This window comes from Rattus norvegicus, chromosome 5 (genome assembly GCF_021556685.1).
Source record: "Rattus norvegicus strain SHRSP/BbbUtx chromosome 5, alternate assembly SHRSP_T2T, whole genome shotgun sequence".
Taxonomy (NCBI): domain Eukaryota; kingdom Metazoa; phylum Chordata; class Mammalia; order Rodentia; family Muridae; genus Rattus; species Rattus norvegicus.
In genome coordinates this window covers 141,560,343-141,578,845 of record NC_141538.1, presented here as the reverse complement: position 1 = coordinate 141,578,845, position 18,503 = coordinate 141,560,343, and positions in this window count along the sequence as shown.

Below are 18,503 nucleotides of genomic sequence, written 5' to 3'. Positions count from 1 at the left end.
GGAGGATTGGAAGTATGAGCTGCAGTAGGATCCCGTCTCAGAAACTTATATACACATACAATATTACTCAGACTACACACGTACGTGTGTGTGTGTGTGTGTGTGTGTGTGTGTGTGTGTGTGTGTAATTGGAAACCTCAGTCTGATGATGCAGCTTTGTCTCACATGCATGAAGCTAGAACTTCATACAAATGGGCATAGGGGCCAGCTTGGGGTATATGAAAAAAAATTAAATATATAGAAAATGTATGTGAATTTCTCATTAAGATTTGGGTTTTAGTCCTAAGATATATTTTTCTGCAAATATTCAAAAAAATCTAAAGAAGGGGAGTGTGCATTCAAAACTCTAGTCTCAAGCATTTTGCGTATTTCTTCATTTAGTGTCTGTCTGTCTCTATACACAAGCTTCCATCAACACGGCACAGACTAAATGCTCAATACACGTCTGTTAAATAGACACATGAATTCAGGGCACAGGTAAGCCGAAGCCACATGCATTTATGCTCACGACTCTCTAGTTGGGAGTTTCCTGCCTCAACAACTGTCACCAAGCTATCTTACATCTGTGAATTTTAATCTGTAAGTAGCCTAATAGTCTGTGAACGCAAAGGGATGGAGAGAGAGCTCAGTGGTCAAGAAAACTTGCCGCTCTGACAGAGAAGCTGGGTTTGAGTCCCAGCATCCATGTGGCAGGTTATAACCCCTTATAACTCCAGTTCCAGGGAATCCAAGTCTCCCTTCAGGCCTCCGAAGGCACTAGGCATGAACATGGAACATATACATACATATGTCTAAATACACAAAAGAGTTTCAAATCATCCAGGACTGTACAGCTATATAGTGAGACCTTGTCTCAGGGGAAAAATACATAGATAAATGAACAAATCTATAAATCCATAAGAAATTGGCTGAAGAAATAGCTCATCAGTTAGGAGCACGGGCTGTTCTTGCAGAGACCGGGGATCAGTTCCTGGCACCTACATGGGACCAACAATCTTCTCTAGCTCCCGTTCTAAGCGATCTGACACCTTTGGCTTCCTGAGCACTGGGCACGATGTGGGCAAGCACCCGCACACATGAAATAAAAGACAAGCAGATCGCTAAAAACCAAGTAAACAAAACTTATCACCGTGAAGCTAGGCAAAGGGGGGAGAGTTCAGAAGTGCAGGAGCCTCGAGGATAAGTAACTGGGCCCCCACTGAGCTGAGCCTACAGGACAGACTGCATGTGTTCTGCAAAGGGCAGGATGACCTGAGGTACCTTGGACTTTATCCCCAAGATCAAGCCGCAAAGCTGAAGGGTTATCAGAGGTTAAACTGTCACGGCTAAAATTGTGTTAAGTGGACAAGTGAGCTCTGACTTTGGAATGAAAAAGGCGTAGAGGATTGGAATGAGGAGAAGCCAGTGAGGTGGTGCTCAGGGAGGTAAAGAAGTCTCTTCCTCCCCTCCCCCCACCCCACCCCTGTTTTGTAGACGTTACAGCTGCTGCTGCTGGTAGTGGTGATAGTAATGGTGGTGGTCTCCCCCTTTCCCCGATTTTATCCCCTCCCCCTCCCTCTCTTTGTGTATTTGGTGTATGTATGTGTTCACATATGCACATGGAGGTCAAAGTTTAACATTAGGCATCTTCCTTGATCTCTTTCTGCCTGTAAGAAAAAGTAAACATTTATTTATGTGGGCACCACCGACTCTAGGTCAGAGAGAGAGCACCTTGCAGAAGTCATTTCTTTCCTTCTACCATGTGGGGCTCAGGGACTGAACTCAGGCTTGGTGGCAGGCACCTTCCCCTGATGAGCCATTTTGTCACCCCAGGACTTCATCTGTTGAGACAAGGTCTCTCCATGAATCTGAAGCTCATAGATTTAGCTAGACTCGTTGGCTAGTGAGTTTCAGGGGTCGTAGGGACCTGGACACAGATCCTCAGATTTGCATTTTGTAGCCATTTTGCCTACTGGGCCACTTTCCCCCAGCCCCTTGAAATGTCATGATTAAAGATACATTTAAGCCAGGCACGGCAGCTATAGTCCCAGGGCTTAGGAAGCAGAAACAGACAGATCCTTGTGAGTTCAAGGTTATTGAAGTAAAAAGTGAGACTATTATTTCCTTTCTGTAAAGATAATATTTAGAGAATATAATTTGTGATTAATTTGCATGTAGAAGAGAGGAAGAGTTTAGGATGGCTCCCGAGTTTACAGGAAATTTGAAAAGTTCTGATTCACTGACCGAGAGGATATCAGCTGGGCATGGTGGCATACACCTTTAATCCAAGTCCTTGGGAAGCAGAGGAAGGACATCTCTGCATTTGAGGCCAGCCTTATCTATACAGTGAATTCCAAGGCCGGGAGGATTGGAGAGAGAGACCCTGTCTCAAAAAACAAAACAAGCGGGGCTGGGGATTTAGCTCAGTGGTAGAGCGCTTACCTAGGAAGCGCAAGGCCCTGGGTTCAGTCCCCAGCTCCGAAAAAAAGAACCAAAAAAACCCCAAAAAACAAAAAACAACAACAAAAAAAAAAAAAAAAAAAAACAGCGTCATCCCAGTTCTTGGAAGGCAGAGGCAGGCAGACCTATTCTGAGTTCAAGATCAGCCAGGTCTATAGACTGAGTCCCAGGCCAGTCAGAGCTCCATAGAGAAATCCTGTCTTGAAAAAACAAACAAGGGCTGGAGGGATGGCTCGTGGTGAAGGGCACTAACTGCTCTTCCAGAGGTCCTGAGTTCAAATCCCAGCAACCACTTGGTGGCTCACAACCATCTGTAAAGGGATCCATTGTCCTCTTCTGGTATGTCTGAAGACAGCTACAGTGTATTCATATATAATAAAGAAATCTTAAAAAAAAAAAAAAGAAAACACAAGATATCAATTAGCCTTGAGGGGAGGATGTGAGACTATGTATGGCATCATAGGAGCTGCAAGTTTTTTTTTTTTTTCTTTTTTTTGTTCTTTTTTTTGGAGCTGGGGACCGAACCCAGGGCCTTGCGCTTCCTAGGCAAGGGCTCTACCACTGAGCTAAATCCCCAACCCCGAGCTGCAAGATTTAAATAGGGTCTCAGAATGACAAAAAGTAGGCAGGAAGTGACTGAATGAAGTACCAGGCCAGGGATCTGAAAGGGGAGCCTGAGTACCTTCCTACAAATCAGTGCATCTTCCTGGGCTGGGACAAAACTCATATTTAGTGGATCTGCAGTTTACAGACAGTGCTCGTATGTCTAGGAGAGTATGTTCATGGATGAGAGGAGAAAGGGGGTGGCTGTATGCGGACCTTTGCGGGTGAAGTAGAAAGGCTTTGCCTTCTAGATTCATCTGCTCCCTTAGTCAACAGATTTTGCGTGGCATTCTGAGGAAGCCTCTGTGCTGAGGCTAGAGCTGAACACTCACAGGGCAGCGTGCCTCCTGAGGAGACAGAAGAAACACAAACACATGTGTATCCACGTGTGCCAAAGATGCTAAGGATGCTTTCCCTGGAGAGCACCAGTCTGTGTGAGCAGCTAGCACTGCTAGCAGAGACCATTGCTCCCTACTAAAACTTTTTTTTTTTTTTTTTTCCGGAGCTGGGGACCGAACCCAGGGCCTTGCGCTTCCTAGGCAAGCGCTCTACCACTGAGCTAAATCCCCAGCCCCATTACCTACTAAAACTTAAAACTCCATTTCCAACAGGAACAACCAGGGCTCCGCCCTGCATGGGGGAAGGCTCTTCCCTACCCATGCCTGACTCCGAGATCCTCCAGGCTGGGTTCCGGCCTTGGGACAGGCTGCACTTTGGAGCATATCACAAAGCTTCCGGGCTCAGAAAGTCCTGGGAAGGCCATGCCCCTCCTCAGGAGAGAGAAGATGCTTTTCTTCCTGTCCCCCCCTTCCAAGACCTGTGAATCTACTCGGCTTCTTGCTGGCCTTTACAGTTAGAAAATGTTTAAGAATGAGCCGTTTATTTTGAGATCTGAAACTCAGATTAAGTGTGTAGTTCTTACCAAGAACCGGATTATACCTTTTTTCTTTCTTTTTTATTCTTTTGAGACAGGGTTTCTCTGGGTAGCCCTGGCTGTCCTGGAACTTAATTTGTAGACCAGGCTGGCCTTGAACTCACAGAGATCTGCCTCTACCTCCCGAGTGCTAGGATTAAAGACATGACCCACTACTACCGGGTTAAGAACCAGACTATTAAAAGCTAGAACTAGTCTACGAAACCCATCACGTACAGAGGTCAAAGGTATAGGTAAAGAGGTTCCTTCATAACTCTTTCCCTGATAAGAGACCTAGTCTAGGCTGGACCTAGACTATCAAAACAGATAAAGCATCATCTTTCCCCCGGAACACAATCTAGTGGCAATAATATTGATCTGTCACCAAGGTTTATGGAATTAAGTGCCACAGATTGGGCCCTTGGCCAAAGGAAAAAGTAATCCATACAAGGGTGATAAGTGGAAAAGGCTTCCTAGAAGAGGTGGTAACACAGCTGTACTTTCATGCTTCAAATCTTTTGTTTTTTCAAAGGGTCTCATGTAGCCCAGGCTGGCCTTGAACTCATCATGTAGCCAAGGATGGCCCTGTATTCTCAGATCGTCCTTTTATGCTGGAATTCCACAGGTATGTACCATCACACCCACCTTTATTTATTCTAGAAATACAGTTCCCCTCTGAAAGTGCTTCCTAGCCGGTAGGAGGTTCTAGATGCACTTTACATTAAAAAAAATAATAAAATAAAGAAATAAACAAGGGGTTGGGGATTTAGCTCAGTGGTAGAGTGCTTGCCTAGCAAGCGCAAGACCCTGGATTCAGTCCTCAGCTCCAAAAAAAAAAAAAAAAAAAAAAAAAAAAGGAAAAGGAAAAGAAATAAACACTAAAAGAAGTGCCAGGGAAAATGGCTCAGCAGAGCAGTGCTTGCTATGCAAACCTAATGGCCTGAATTAAATCCTCAGAGCCCACAGAAAGCTGGAAGGAAGGAACTGACCGTACAAAGCTGCCCTCTGACCTCTATGCAGGTGTGCACCCCCATGTACACCCATAATACAATAATAATAAATAAACAATTCGTAAATAACAAATGAAGTAATTAAAATAAAAGAAAGCCGTATTTTAGGGAGTAGACGTGAAGTGAGGGGTTGGAGTAGGGGCTTAGCAGTTAAGAGCACTGGCTACTCTTCCAAGAGACTGGGCTTCAATTCCCAGCACACGCACAGCAGCTCGCAACCATCTGTAACTCCAGTTCCAGGAGGTCCCACACCCTCATGTGACCTCTCTTAGTTACCATACGTACATCTAGGCAAAAGCACTTGAGCATATGAAATCAGTAAATCTAAACAAGGAAATGAAATTGGGGCAATGAATGAATTCTCCAAACAGATGTCTAGAGGAAACCTCGAAGCCATGTATAAACCATATAAGCCACTACCCAGCTCTTGGCCTTCATTTCCTCAACAGTAAGGTAGAATAAGATGGGAAACTAGAGTTACTGAATCTCCACACAGTCTGAGACATCACACAGTGAGCACTCCCAGGACGGTAGTTAATGTTGGGTTGTTACAATGTAACATTTTCAAGGATGCTGTGAGGAGAGGAGTAAGCCTAGAACTTAGACGAGTCTGGGGGAGATGGTGTGTGCCTCCTGAATGTGCGTGTGTACCGGGTATGTGCCTGTGTGCGCCGTACGTAGAGCTGTGTGTATGCCTGTGTGTGTTCCTATGTTACAACAGAAAACTTGAAAGCAGAATTGAGACTTCACAGAGATCCTGCGACACCGCTCTAGAGTGTGACATTTCCAGAAATCATTTCTCTAGTACTAGTATTTGAAATGAATGACACAAATCCATTACACAATATAGTGTCACTTACACGCTGGGCACTATTCTCAGCCTGGGGAGTCATAGGCCAAGATCACGAAAGCCAGCAAGAGTGGGCTGAGACTTAACGATCTCCTTGCTCTCTGTCACACTGCCTACAGTGATGCTAATAATAACCGACACTTATTGAGCTTGCATGCATCACTTCCCTGAACCCTCCCAACACGCATGGTGTTCGTAGTAACATCACTGCTGTGAGGGGAGTAACTGGGTGTTGGCCTGACCATGGTGGAAACATGGCAACACCGGAAGTATGCTGCTCCTAATTTGTGTAAGATAACTTGTCACATGATTGACAGCTGTCATTCTTTTTTTTTTTAAGATTTATTTGTTTTGTGCAAGTACACTGTCATTTTCTTAAGACGAAACAGGAAAGGGCATCAGATCCCATTACAGATGGTTGTGAGCCACCATGTGGTTGCTGGGAATTGAACTCAGGACCTCTGGAAGAGCAGTCCGTGCTCTCAACCGCTGAGCCATCTCTCCAGCCCATGAACGTTTATTGTCTATAAGCAGGGACATATTTTTCAGGAGGGAAGAGGTGTGACTCTAAAGTAGGTTCTCAATCTGTGGATCGCAATCTCTTTGGGGGTCAGATGGCCCTTTCACAGGGGTCACCTAAAACCATCAGAAAACGCAGATATTCACATTAGACAGAAAACACGTTACAATTCGCAACAGTAACAAAGTTACAGTTTTGAAGTAGCAATGAAAATAATCCCATGGTTGGGGGGGGACGGGTCACCACAACATGAGGAACACTGTTAGGAAGGTTGAGAACCACCGCTCTGGAGAAAAGGATGGCAGACTGGAGGCTTAGCTTCCTGACCCACAATACTGAAAAGGCGTCCAGAGAAAGGAATGCCTCAGTAGGCTTTGACCGCTAAGCCAAATCAGCCCTCAAGACTCAGAAAAGCTACTTCAGCCAGTCTGAGTTACATAGTAAGACTATGTCTCAAAATAGGAGGGAAAGCAGCATGTGTTTGTTTCTGTCTCTCCCTCCCTGTATAGCCCAGCTTTCTCTGAAGATCCTTATGTATAAACTGGAGCGCGCACGCGCACACACACACACACACACACACACACACACACACACACACCATTCACTCTACTAGAACGGCTTTGAGGCTATGGTATAGCTCTCTACTAAAAGAATGTGGTCGCTGTTCAGTGTGTAGAGCTGGGGGTCTCAGCTGGTCTTCAGTACATGCCAGAACCCTGATGAAGAAGGTGATGGAGTTTGGCCTGTTGCTATGTACTGTAATGCTAAAATTTTGTACCCAAAGGTCTAGTTTTGAGTGAATTATTTTGTTGTGCAAACCTAGTTCCTTAATTTAAAACTATTGCTAAATAAAAATGGCTATAGCCAATTGCTGGAGGGATTAGAGGCAGATAGGTTTTGAGTTACCTGGCTGGGGGTTACAGAGCTGGGTGCAAGAAGAAAAAACATGGAGGGAGGAGGAGGCTGCCATGGGAGGAGACGGACCATGAGCTCATGGCCAGGAGAAACAGCAAGTATTTGCGGAACACTGCTGGGGAGGTAGCCAGGCCAGCAGTCACCCCTAGTAATTGTCAAGGCCAAATTAAGAACCACAGTCTGAGTCTCATTCACTGGTAAGGTAGACGGGGATTCAGTTAAACTGGTTTAGCATAGGCTCCTATGCCAGTGGAGAGATGGACTGGGCAGCAAGAGTGAGAGAAAGCAGGCCAAGAGCAAATCTCCCTCCATGTCCTAAACATAGGCTGCTGACAGGAGGTGTGCCCCAAACTCAAGGTAGCCTTCCCACCTCAAACTGTCTGGATGGAAAGTAGGCCTTCTCACTTCAAACGGTTTAATAAAGAATCCCAGCTGGGCATAGTGGTACACACCTTTAATCCCAGCACTTGGGAGGCAGTGGATCTCTGTGAGTTCAAGGCCATCTTAATCTGTATGGTAGGCTCCAGGATTAGCCGCAGCTACATAGTGATATCCTGTCAGAGAGGGAGAGGGGGGGGAGAGGGGGGGGAGAGAGGGAGAGGAGAGAGAGAGAAAGAAAAGAGAGGGGGAGGGAGAGAGAGCGCGCACCCTTTCAGGGATACCCAGCTACTTGGGTTTTAGATAATTCCAGACATAGTAGTCGAGTACACCACCAGGCCAGCCTTGAACTCGGAGATATGCCTGCTCTACTTAAAGGATTAAAGGTGAGGTCCACCACACCCAGAGCCCTTCCTTCCTTATCTCCTGACAAAAACAAAACTCTATGGCCAGATATGGTGGCTCATAACTTTAACCTCAGCACTCTGAGGCCAGTAAGACAGCCAGGGCTACACAGAGAGACCTTGTCTCAGAATATCCCCAACAGTGAAAGCACCATTTTGTGTCCAAGAGAAGGGTCATCATTACAGCCTGTTTCTAAGACAAGACGTACAAGGGCTGGAGACATGTCTCGGCAGCTAAGAGCGCTGGCGGCTTTTCCAAAGAACTCAAGTTCAATTTCCAGCGCCAGTACGGTGGCTCACAACTGTCAGTCACTTTAGTTCCGGGGGCCCTGGTGCCCTCTTCTGGCATCTATGGGCCCCAGGCATGCATGTGGTAAACACACTCAAACACCCATGCACATAAAATAATACATTAAAAAAACAAAATTTATTTTATTTAAAAAAGATAAAATTTATAGAGAAAAGAGATCTCATAGATTATTAAAAAATGCTATTTGCACTGGGTGGTGGTGGTGCACAACTCTTCTGGCAGAGGCGGGTGGATCTTTGAGGTAGAGGCCAGCCTGGTCTGCAGAGCGAGTTTTGGGATAGCCAGGGCTACATAGAGACACGCCCCCCCCAAAAGAAGCTACCTGTAAAAGCCATCACTGTTCTCACAGTTTGATGCATTTCTCTTAACCTTATTCTTAAGCCACCTGAAAATCTATCACTTTAGTTTCTACTAGAATTCCTTTCTGTGTCAAAGCCATGAATCCCAGTTTGACCTGAGTGGAGGTCCCTAAGAATTTAGGAGAACTCGAGCTGCTTAAAGCTGACCATGTGGCATTGTGACTCCATCCCTCACTGCTGACATCTGTGGGAGCTCACACTGGAGAGCGTTATGGCCTCTTCTCCACTGACCTACCCTGCACGTCACCTTGAGTTCCTTTGCTTATTTTTCTGGCCAGAGAACTGCTTAGTGCTTGGTAAGTGCCACAGTCACAAAGGTAAAAATCCCCTGGGCTTATCTGTACCCTTTCCTGGGTCAGATGGAAGGGTGCATAGCTTTTCAGGGGTATAGCATTGTAAGGACTTGTCCCTCAGATGGTCCAAGCCCCTCTCATGCTCCTTCCCAGACACAGCAAGATACGTGGCTCCAGAATAAGTCATCTTTTTATCTCCACTGAGGTAAGCCTTGTGCTCTCACCCTGACAGAGGTCATTCTTAGCCACAGTTTCAGGCCAGTCTTAAGCGAGCAAAGTTGGAAACCTCCTTACATTTAACTGCTTAGCCCTTCCCCGTTAAATTCCCTTAGTGTTTATGTAACTTCTGCAAGAACAAACAGACTATCCTGCAACTCACAGGGCTACCAGGAGATAACATCGCCACTCTGTGATCTCCCGCCACTGTGGGTGCCGTTTATGCACTGGGAATATCATATCCAGAACTTTCCATCTCAGGCTGGTCCCCACAACCCCAGACCCAGCAGCATCAGGGAAATAGGTGTGGACCACTGCTGCAGGATATTGAATCACACTGTGAACCCTAAGATTGTGGGATTTTTGTTTTGTTTTTTTTGGTTTGTTTATTTTTGTTTTTACTGAAAAATACCTGTTTCTAGTTGTGGGGTGGCTCAGCCCTCAGTACTCACCTTTAATCCCAAACAATGTAAGCAAAGTTGGTTTGTAAAAGGAAGCAACCATGTTTGAAAGTGATGTCTAATCGAGTGGCAGAAGCAGTGATGAAAACCATAGAGAGATAGGACAGACTAGGATATGCCCAACTCTTGCAAAGAGAGAGAGGAAGAGGCATCAGAAGAGGAAGCTGTGCAGAGAGAGGGGGCAGTTTTATCTGGACAGTTGTCCAGAGACGGGTTGCAGAGAGAAAAGTTAGACACAGGAGAAGACAGAACAAGCCAGAGAACGAGAAGGAGCCAGACGATTAGAACAGATTGCTAGAATTAGTTTGAGTCCAAGCAGTGTAATTTAGAGAAGACCAAGGAGAAGTCAGATTGGATCAGTCAGCAGGAAGAGGTGATTTGAACCAGAAGAGCTGAGTTGACCAGCCAGCCTGAGCTCAGAAAGAGCTAGGAAGGGTGAGCTTGTCCAGCAGCAAGTCTCAGAGGCTGAAAACATTCTAGGCCTAGATTCGATTGTAAGGAGGTTGGAAGATTCCAGGATAGGCCTAGGTTAGCAGACAGAGGCAGTGAGCCTTGAAGAATTACCACAGGAGAATAAAGTTAAATTTTACAGACAGACCACAATGATCAACTTGAATCTCATTCTTTCAGTGTTCCTCGGCCCTGGACAAATTGCAACAATTGAGTTTATCTGTGTCCCTGGGTTTTCTTTTTGGCCCTGGAACCAGACAACACTGTCCCATAAAGTAGTGTTTCCGGCTGAACACAGTAGGTTGGCTTTGTAGACAGATAAGGGCTGTGGGAAAGAAAGCCAGCACAGGGTTATTTCAAAGTAACTGTCCTTCCTTGCAGGCTGAGAGGAGACAGTTGCGGGGGATGCTGACTGCTTAACATCAGTTTGCTTCAGTGATTTTGTGTGAGGATTAACTACAGTAGCACAGCTGACCTGGCCTGCCTAGACATTTGGCTTTTGACTCTTTTTTTTTTTTTTTTTTTCAGGGCTGAGGACCGAACCCAGGGCCTTGTGCTTGCAAGGCAAGCACTCTACCACTGAGCTAAATCCCCAACCCCTTGACTTTTTTTTTTTAAAGGCTTATTTATTTATTTTATGCATATAAGTAACTGTAGCTGTCTGCAGACACACCAGAAGAGGGCATCAGATCTCATTACAGATGGTTGTGAGCCACCATGTGGTTGTTGGGAATTGAACTCAGGACCTCTGGAAGAGCAGTCAGTGCTCTTAACCACTGAGCCATCTCTCCAGCCCTCTTTTTTTTTTTTTTAAATAAAGATTTATTTATTTTATGTGTATGAGTGCCCTGTAGCTGTCTTCAGACTAGAAGAGGGCATTGGATCCCATTACGAATGGCTGTGAGCCACCATGTGGTTGCTGGGAATTGAACTCAGGACCTCTGGAAGAGCAGTCAGTGCTCTTAACTGCTGAGCCATCTCTCCAGCCCGGCTCCTGGCTCTTTAAAGCGAGTTTCTTAGGCAAAAATGAAGGATTTACTTTCTCAACTTGGGTATATGGACCTTTAGTAAGAGTGGCCCAGTTTTGCATTTTGCCCAGACTGTTGGAGCCCACTGTAGGAGTTTATATCAAAATAATGACCTTGCCTGTGCTTTTCGTGTATGTATGTGCCTGAGTGTGCACATGTGAGTGTGTGCATGTGGGGGTGTCAGAGGTCAACCTTAGGGTATTGCCCACCTTGTTTTACTGACTTGAGTTCTATGATTAGGGTAGGCTGGCCAGGAACCTACCCATCTTTACCTCCCCAGGGCAGGGATCACAGACAGGCCACCGTGTGCTCAGGCTTTTTACATCTGTTCTGGGGATCAAACCCTGTGTGTTACAGGATATTTGAACCCCTTTCTAGTTTTGGGTGTGGCTCAGCCCTTAGCGCAGAACTCACCTTTAACCCCAAACAATGAAGGTAAAGTTAGTTTGTAGAAGGAAGCGCCCATGTGTGAAAGTGATGTCTAATTGAGTGGCAGACAAAGTGACAAATCAGAAAAAGAGTTGACAGAATAGGATACGCCCAATTTTAGGAGAAGAAAGAGGAATGGGAAGCTACCTAGGGGACAGATGGACAGGACAGGAAGAAAAGAGTACAGTACAGGAACACAGTAGTGTTCACGGAGAGCAGTGCAGTAGAGTTGAGAGGGAGAGGACAGCAGCCCAGAGGAAGGTGGCAGTTTTACCGGGACATTTATACAGAGACAGGTTGCAGAGAAAGAACAAGCTAGGCGCAGGTAAAGACAGAAGGAGCCAGAAGATTAGAAAAGATAGCTAGAGTTAGTTTGAGGCCAACTCAGAGGCCAAGAGGAAAGCCAGGTTGAATAATTCAGCTGGGAGAGGAGTTTGAGTCAGAAGAGCTGAGTTGACCAGCCAGCCAGAGATCAGAAAGAACTAGAAAGGGTGAGCTTGTTCAGCAGCAAGTCTCAGAGACTGAAAACATTCTAGGCCTAGATTAGATTGTACCAAGGCTAGAAGCTTCCAGAATAGGCCTAGGTTATCAGACAGAGGTAGTAAGCCCTGGAGATGACAATTACATCAGGAGATGTAAAAGTTTCTTTTACACAACTCAGGTCTTCATGCTTGCAAAACCAGCATTTTACCAAGAAAGACATCTCCCCAGACTGTGGTACCTTTTTATAACACACGCCAAGGTCACCATTCCTTGACGGCGTCTCATGACAGGCCTAGTCAGTTCTGATACATCCATTACCCTAGACTGCAGACCACACCAAGCCATGGTCACCGTCTCCGTGGGATGTAGCTTTGAGGTAGGGTGTGCACTCGGCATGGACCGGAGAATGTTCTGTGTATTGCTATATCCACGGTTAACACAGTAGCAGGGACGCTTGCTGCAGAAACCTTGGCTGGATGAAACAACAGTCACCCAGGTTTGGGAATCACTAATGGGGGGAAGGTAGACAGAGCCCCACCAGAGGTCAGTGACAGAGACCAGGGAGTACCCAGAGCCATGGCTCCAGTAGGAGTGATACCAGCTGGATCCAGTGGAACGTGAATCCATCGGATGTAGCAACTAGGTATCTATGCCTACAGGAGACTGCCGATATAAGGAAAGAGAAGGAAGGCGTCAGAGAGAGTGAGAAAACCAAGATGTAGAAGAAAGGGATGGGATCCAGTGTTTGGATGGAGGGGTTGAGCTACTCAGTGGAATGTGATGTCCGTCGTCTCTCCCTAAAGGAGAGAAAAGAACAACGTGGGGGTTGAGGCAGCTCCGGGCTGATGACCCCAGTTTCCTGGGGAAAAGCTGTGGTAAGGGAAGGGCTGCTCGGTTCAGATTTATAGAGCATTTGACAGGGCTTCCCTAGCTTCCCTCCTTATGGGGAATTTAGTCCTTTTTCCTCCTAGCCCAATTGAAGCTGGTGTTGGAAAGACAATGGAGGCTGGATCAGCTGGAAACCCCTGTGGTTCTAACTCCTGGGGAGGATGGGTGTCAAGCTAGCCAACCGTTTCCCTTCACAAGCTCCTTCCTGCCCAGTCTGTCTTTAGCAGCTGTGGTTCTCAACCTCCCTAACGCTGCGACCCTTCAGTGCAGTTCCTCATGTTGTGGTGATACCAACCATAAAATTATTCCATTGCTGCTTCCTTCGTAACTGCCATTTTGCTACTGTTATGAACTTGGTAGGGTTAAATCTCTGAAAGGGTCATTTGACGCCTAAGGAGGTCAGACCCACAGGTCCTTTAAACTGTGGTCTGTGGGTCTGCACATAGTCACCAGGGAATGGTCGGAAATGAATTCAGCAGTCCTCAACCTTAAACCAATTGAGTTAGAAGTTGGGGTTGGGGCACATGGAGCTCCACAATTAGTGTTGTAGCAGACCTTTCAGGTGATCCTATTTGCAGGCTCCTGTTTCCCACAGGCCCCGTGTTCCGATCTCTCCTCACCTGGCCTGGATAAACCACCATGCTGATGACTCTGATCTCACACTTACGCCCACCTGAATGACAGCAACCCACCCAGGAAGAATCACGGGCCATCTCCAGTTCATGAAGCCACCGGCTAACCCAGGCCTCTCCATGCCTTTTTCCTGTGCTCCTGGCCTGGTGCATCCACACTATGGGCGTTTCCCCTGGGTCCTCAGAATGACACCCAGACTCCTTGCCTGAAGCTTTGATGGGGAGTCAGGCACAAAGGTGCTGTGTATGATCCTGGCACTTGGGGATCAAGAGGCAGGAGATCAGGAGCAGCTCCAGCAACCTGAAACCCTGTCCTCGACAAGCTACACCGGTGCTTCCGAGTGGAGGGGGAGGTGAGCTTTGCAGAGGTCTTGCTTCATTAGGACTTGTCCCCCTGTCCTACAGTTCTCAGCTCCTACATCTCCTCCTCAGGCCACATTCCCAGGCGCCTCCGTCACTCCTGTGTGCTCCGCTTGCTCCTTACCAAGCATACAGAAGTTGATCATGGACTCCTCCACCCGGAGGTCAAGTTCTGTTGGGGGCCTGGTAGATCTCATTGCAACCTTCAGTTCTCAGCATAGGGCAGACTCTTAGCAGCCCCGCCCCCCCACCCAATTGCTCAAGTAAGAAGAACCTGGCGTCTGCTTGTCCATCATTCCTTGCAGCTGATCTACTAGTTGACAGGGGCTGACCCTACCTGGCTGTACCTCCAGACCCCCATATCCCCTACCATAGTCAGCACTGGTGCCAGTCTACGTACCTGAGGTGTAAATCCAGTCCAGCCTTCTCTTCGTGGCTTCTTAATAAACTTACACTGTTCTCACTGTGTTTTCTGCTTTTTGATATAGGGTCTTTTGTAGCCTGAACTCTTGTCCCTGCCCCCTTATTATTATTGTAATTACAGGCATGTCTAAACATATCTGGCTAATTTTTTTTTCTCTTTTGAAAAAGAATGTGACTGGGTGATGGCGGCGGTGCATGCCTTTATTACTGGCACTTGGGGGAGGTAGAGACAGGCGAGCTCTCTAAGTTTCAGGCCAGCCTGGTCTACACGGGGAGTTCTAAGACAGCACGACTACTCCGAGAAACCCTGCCTTGAGAAAACAAAAACCAAACTCAACCAAACCAACCAACTGAACAATAAAGCAATCGGTAGGTGCTGTGATAAATATGCACCCCTCCGTGCACGGACTTGAAATACTTTTTTTTTTTTTTTTAAGAAAAGAAAAGGTTTCCCGTTATCTAGGCTTACCCTTTAGCTTGTCATGTCGCTGAGGGCGACCATGCACTTCGAATCTTCCTTCCTCTGTCTTGCAAGTGCTGAGACTTCCGGGGAGCACCGCCACACTGCTTCAGAACAAATTTTAAAGGTTTCCCGGCAGCCTCTGCTGTCCCCCTTTCTCCTCTCCCACAGCCCCTCCCACCACCTTCTAGTTCAGCTCAGCCATTTTGAAATCTTCAGCTTGCCTTTTCTAGGAAGATTTCTTGTTTTCGTGGGTGGGACCTCAGAGCTGCCTCCTTCCCTACTTCCAGGAGGATGCACGAGGGTCGGGCGTTTTAAATTTAATTAGTTCATCAATTTGCTTTTGAGACCGGGTCTCACAATGTAGACTAGGCTCATCTCGAAACTTACAGGGCTCTGCTCGCCTCTGCCTCCAGAGAGCTGGGCCTAAAGGCCTGCGCCCCCTCGCCTGGCCTAATTTATGTCTGAGATTAGGATCCTGTGTAAGCTGGCTTCAAACTAGGGTTCTTCCTGCCTCTGCCTCTCCGGCGCTGAGATTTCAAGTGTGTACCAATCAAGCCCAGCTCAGGTGCCAGACATTTTTTTTTCTTTTTTTTTCTTTTTTTTCCGGAGCTGGGGACCAAACCCAGGGCCTTGCGCTTGCTAGGCAAGCGCTCTACCACTGAGCTAAATCCCCAACCCCTTGTTTTGTTTTTTAAAACATTTTAAACTATACTTCGTCTTTTGCGTGTACGGAGTGCGGGCCACGGCACCCAAATGGAGGTCAGAGGACAGCTTGCAGGAGGGGTTCGCTCCTTCCATCCTGTGGGTCCTGAGGATGGACCTCCGAGTGTCAGGTTTGGCATCAGACATCTTACCTACTAAGCCACTGCCCTCCCGGTCAGTCAGCCTTGCTTACCTTAGCAATGCTGGAGCATCTTGGAGTCCGCCCTTCACTCAACTTCCCCATCATAGGGTTGGTGCGTTAAAGGAATAGAGGGTTGGCTTGTGGGAATCTTAAAGGGTCAAAGTGTTAGAGCCAGAAGGGTTAGAGCGTGCCGGTAATTCTGGAATTTAGAAGGTTGAGGCAGGAAGATCCTGAGTTGGAGGTCACTTTGGGCCACCAAGCTCTTTTCTCAAACAAAACAAGTTTGATGACACATACCTATAATCCCAGTACTCAGGGGAATCATGGGTTTAAGGCTAGCCTGAGCTACATAGGGAAACCCTGTCACAAACACAAAAGCAACAGCAATAACGACAGGGTTAGGGGTCCCCAGAGGAGTGGTAGTTGAGAAATAATGAGAAGGAAGGGCCAGTCCCTGAAAGGACAGTAGCCAGAAAGCCTTGGGGAAGCCATATGGGAGGAGACCAGCTTCTGGAAGGGAGCTTTGGGGGTGGGGCAGGCCAGAGGGTGCCTGAGGCAGTCAGTGTGGACTTTGTGGCCTTGTCAGCGGCTGTGAGATACAGCATCCAAGGCTCCACGATGCTGTGTAACCGGAAGACCAGGCTGGCCCGAAGCTCACAGAGATCCACCTGCCTCTGCCTCTCGAGTGCTGAGGTTAAAGGTGTGAACCACCACCAGGATTCTTGATTTTGAGGTAGCAAAGAACTCCACCATGAGCTGGAATGAAGCTCAGTTGGAGTTTATCAAGGAAAGATTTTATTAACTTGGACTTAAGCAGGGAATTAACAAAAAAAAAAAAAATTAACCAAAAGGGAGGTATTCAAGGATGGGTTTCTCAAGAGAAAATCACACTTAAATGTTTTTTTTTCCTATGTACAGGTGTTTTCCCTACATGTATGTATGTATGTATGTATGTATGTATGTATGTATGTATGTATATGTATTTGAACCATATGTATTCAGGACCTTAGAGACCAGAAGGAGGCATCAGTTCCTCTAGAACTGGAGTTATAGAGAGTCATAGGCTGCCATGTGGGTACTGTGAGTGGAACTAGGGTTTTCTGGGAGAACAGCTAGTGTCCTCACTACTGAGCCATCTCCCCAGCCTATTGAATGTCTCAACAACAATCATATAGATGATTTGGGTGCCTCTCAACCTACATCTCAAAGAGTTGCTAAGACTTTTTGCCTCTTGAGTTGGGAGCATGGCTCAGATGATGGAGTTCTAGCATGCAGAAGGTCCTACGTTGAATTCCCAGCATAGCATAAATTGGATGTGGTGGTACACACTGGAAATCCTAGTGTTTGGGAGACAAGGGCAGGAGGATTGGGGTTCAAGGTCATCCTCAGCTATACAGCAAAGCTCAGGTCACCCTGGGACCCATGAGACTGTCTTAGAAACAACAAAAATATTTTTCTGTCTGGGGCCATCTGGGCCGGGACATTTTTCCCTATTGTTCCTTCTTTTGGGTAAATGACATCCTAGGAAGCCCCCGAGTTAGGTGGATAGGATTAATATCTGATCAGATAAAGCCACTGGTCACAAAGGCTGCACAAGAGGGTAAAGGAAACATTTACTATAAATGGGGTTTATTGCCTTGCTTGTGACATTCCTAGAAAATTGCAGGTTTACATCTGGGGAGGGGGAAAGACCATACTAGGTCCAACGTGCTCTGAATTTAGGCACGGCCAATTGCTATTTCAACATTCTTCTTGAAATATAAGAGGCAGGTGTCTCCATGTGAGTAACCTTCACAGCGAATGCTGTTAATTGGATTAGAATCCTTGGCTGGTGAGAGCCTTCAGTAAGACTCCATGGAAGAATTCCTCTCCTTCCTACCCCTCTTAAATGTTCTCAGTCATTATCCCACATCAGCCACACTGGTGGACAGGCTGTCAGTGTTTAGGTGACAAGAATTGTGTAGCCTACTTAGTTCCTGACAGAGGTAGTCAGTCACTGGAAGAGATCTCAGAGCCCAGTTGGCTGGCATCCTGAAGGTCTCACTGTGGTCAGCCTGAGTTGGGCAGGGAGCTGTGTTCTCATGTGCAGGGGACACACTGTTCTGAATCTGGGCAGCCTTGGGGCTGACACTGAACAGGAGGATTGAAGAAGCTACATTTATCTGTAAGAACTTGTGATAGCCCAGAGGAATAAAAGGAAGGGTAGCTCCTTGAAGGGCTGGAGCTCTACAGGCCGTGTTGGAAATCCACCAGCCAGCTCCCTGCTCAGTCTGAGTCAGAGCCCCACAGCTGTCTCTCCCCCACCACCACCACGTGATGGCTACAGCCTCCCTGCCTTCCTGGGGCACTCCTTCCGAACCTCTGGCAGCCAGAGTCATTTATCAGAGATATAAAGGAGACCCAGCCCCCAGCTGACCCCAGCTGAAACATGGTTAGAGGTTTCCCACGGCTCTTAAGATAGGAGCTGGCGGGGCTGGAGAGATGGCTCAGCGGTTAAGAGCTCTGACTGCTCTTCCAGAGGTCCTGAGTTCAAATCCCAGCAACCACGTGGTGGCTCACAACCACCTGTAACAGATTCTGTTGTATCTCAAGACAGCTACAATGTACTCATATACATTAAATAAAATATTAAAAAAAAGAACTAGAATATGTGTATGCTACCTGCTAAAGTATAACACAAGTTTTCCAAAAATAAATAATAAAATAATTTAAAAAAAAAGATAGGAGCTGGCAATGGCGCCTTCAAACAGGTGGAGGGAAGGAATGACTTCAGGTGTGGCCGGGCAGAACATTTTAAAACTTGAGTGTGGCTGGTAAAATACAAGTGGCACG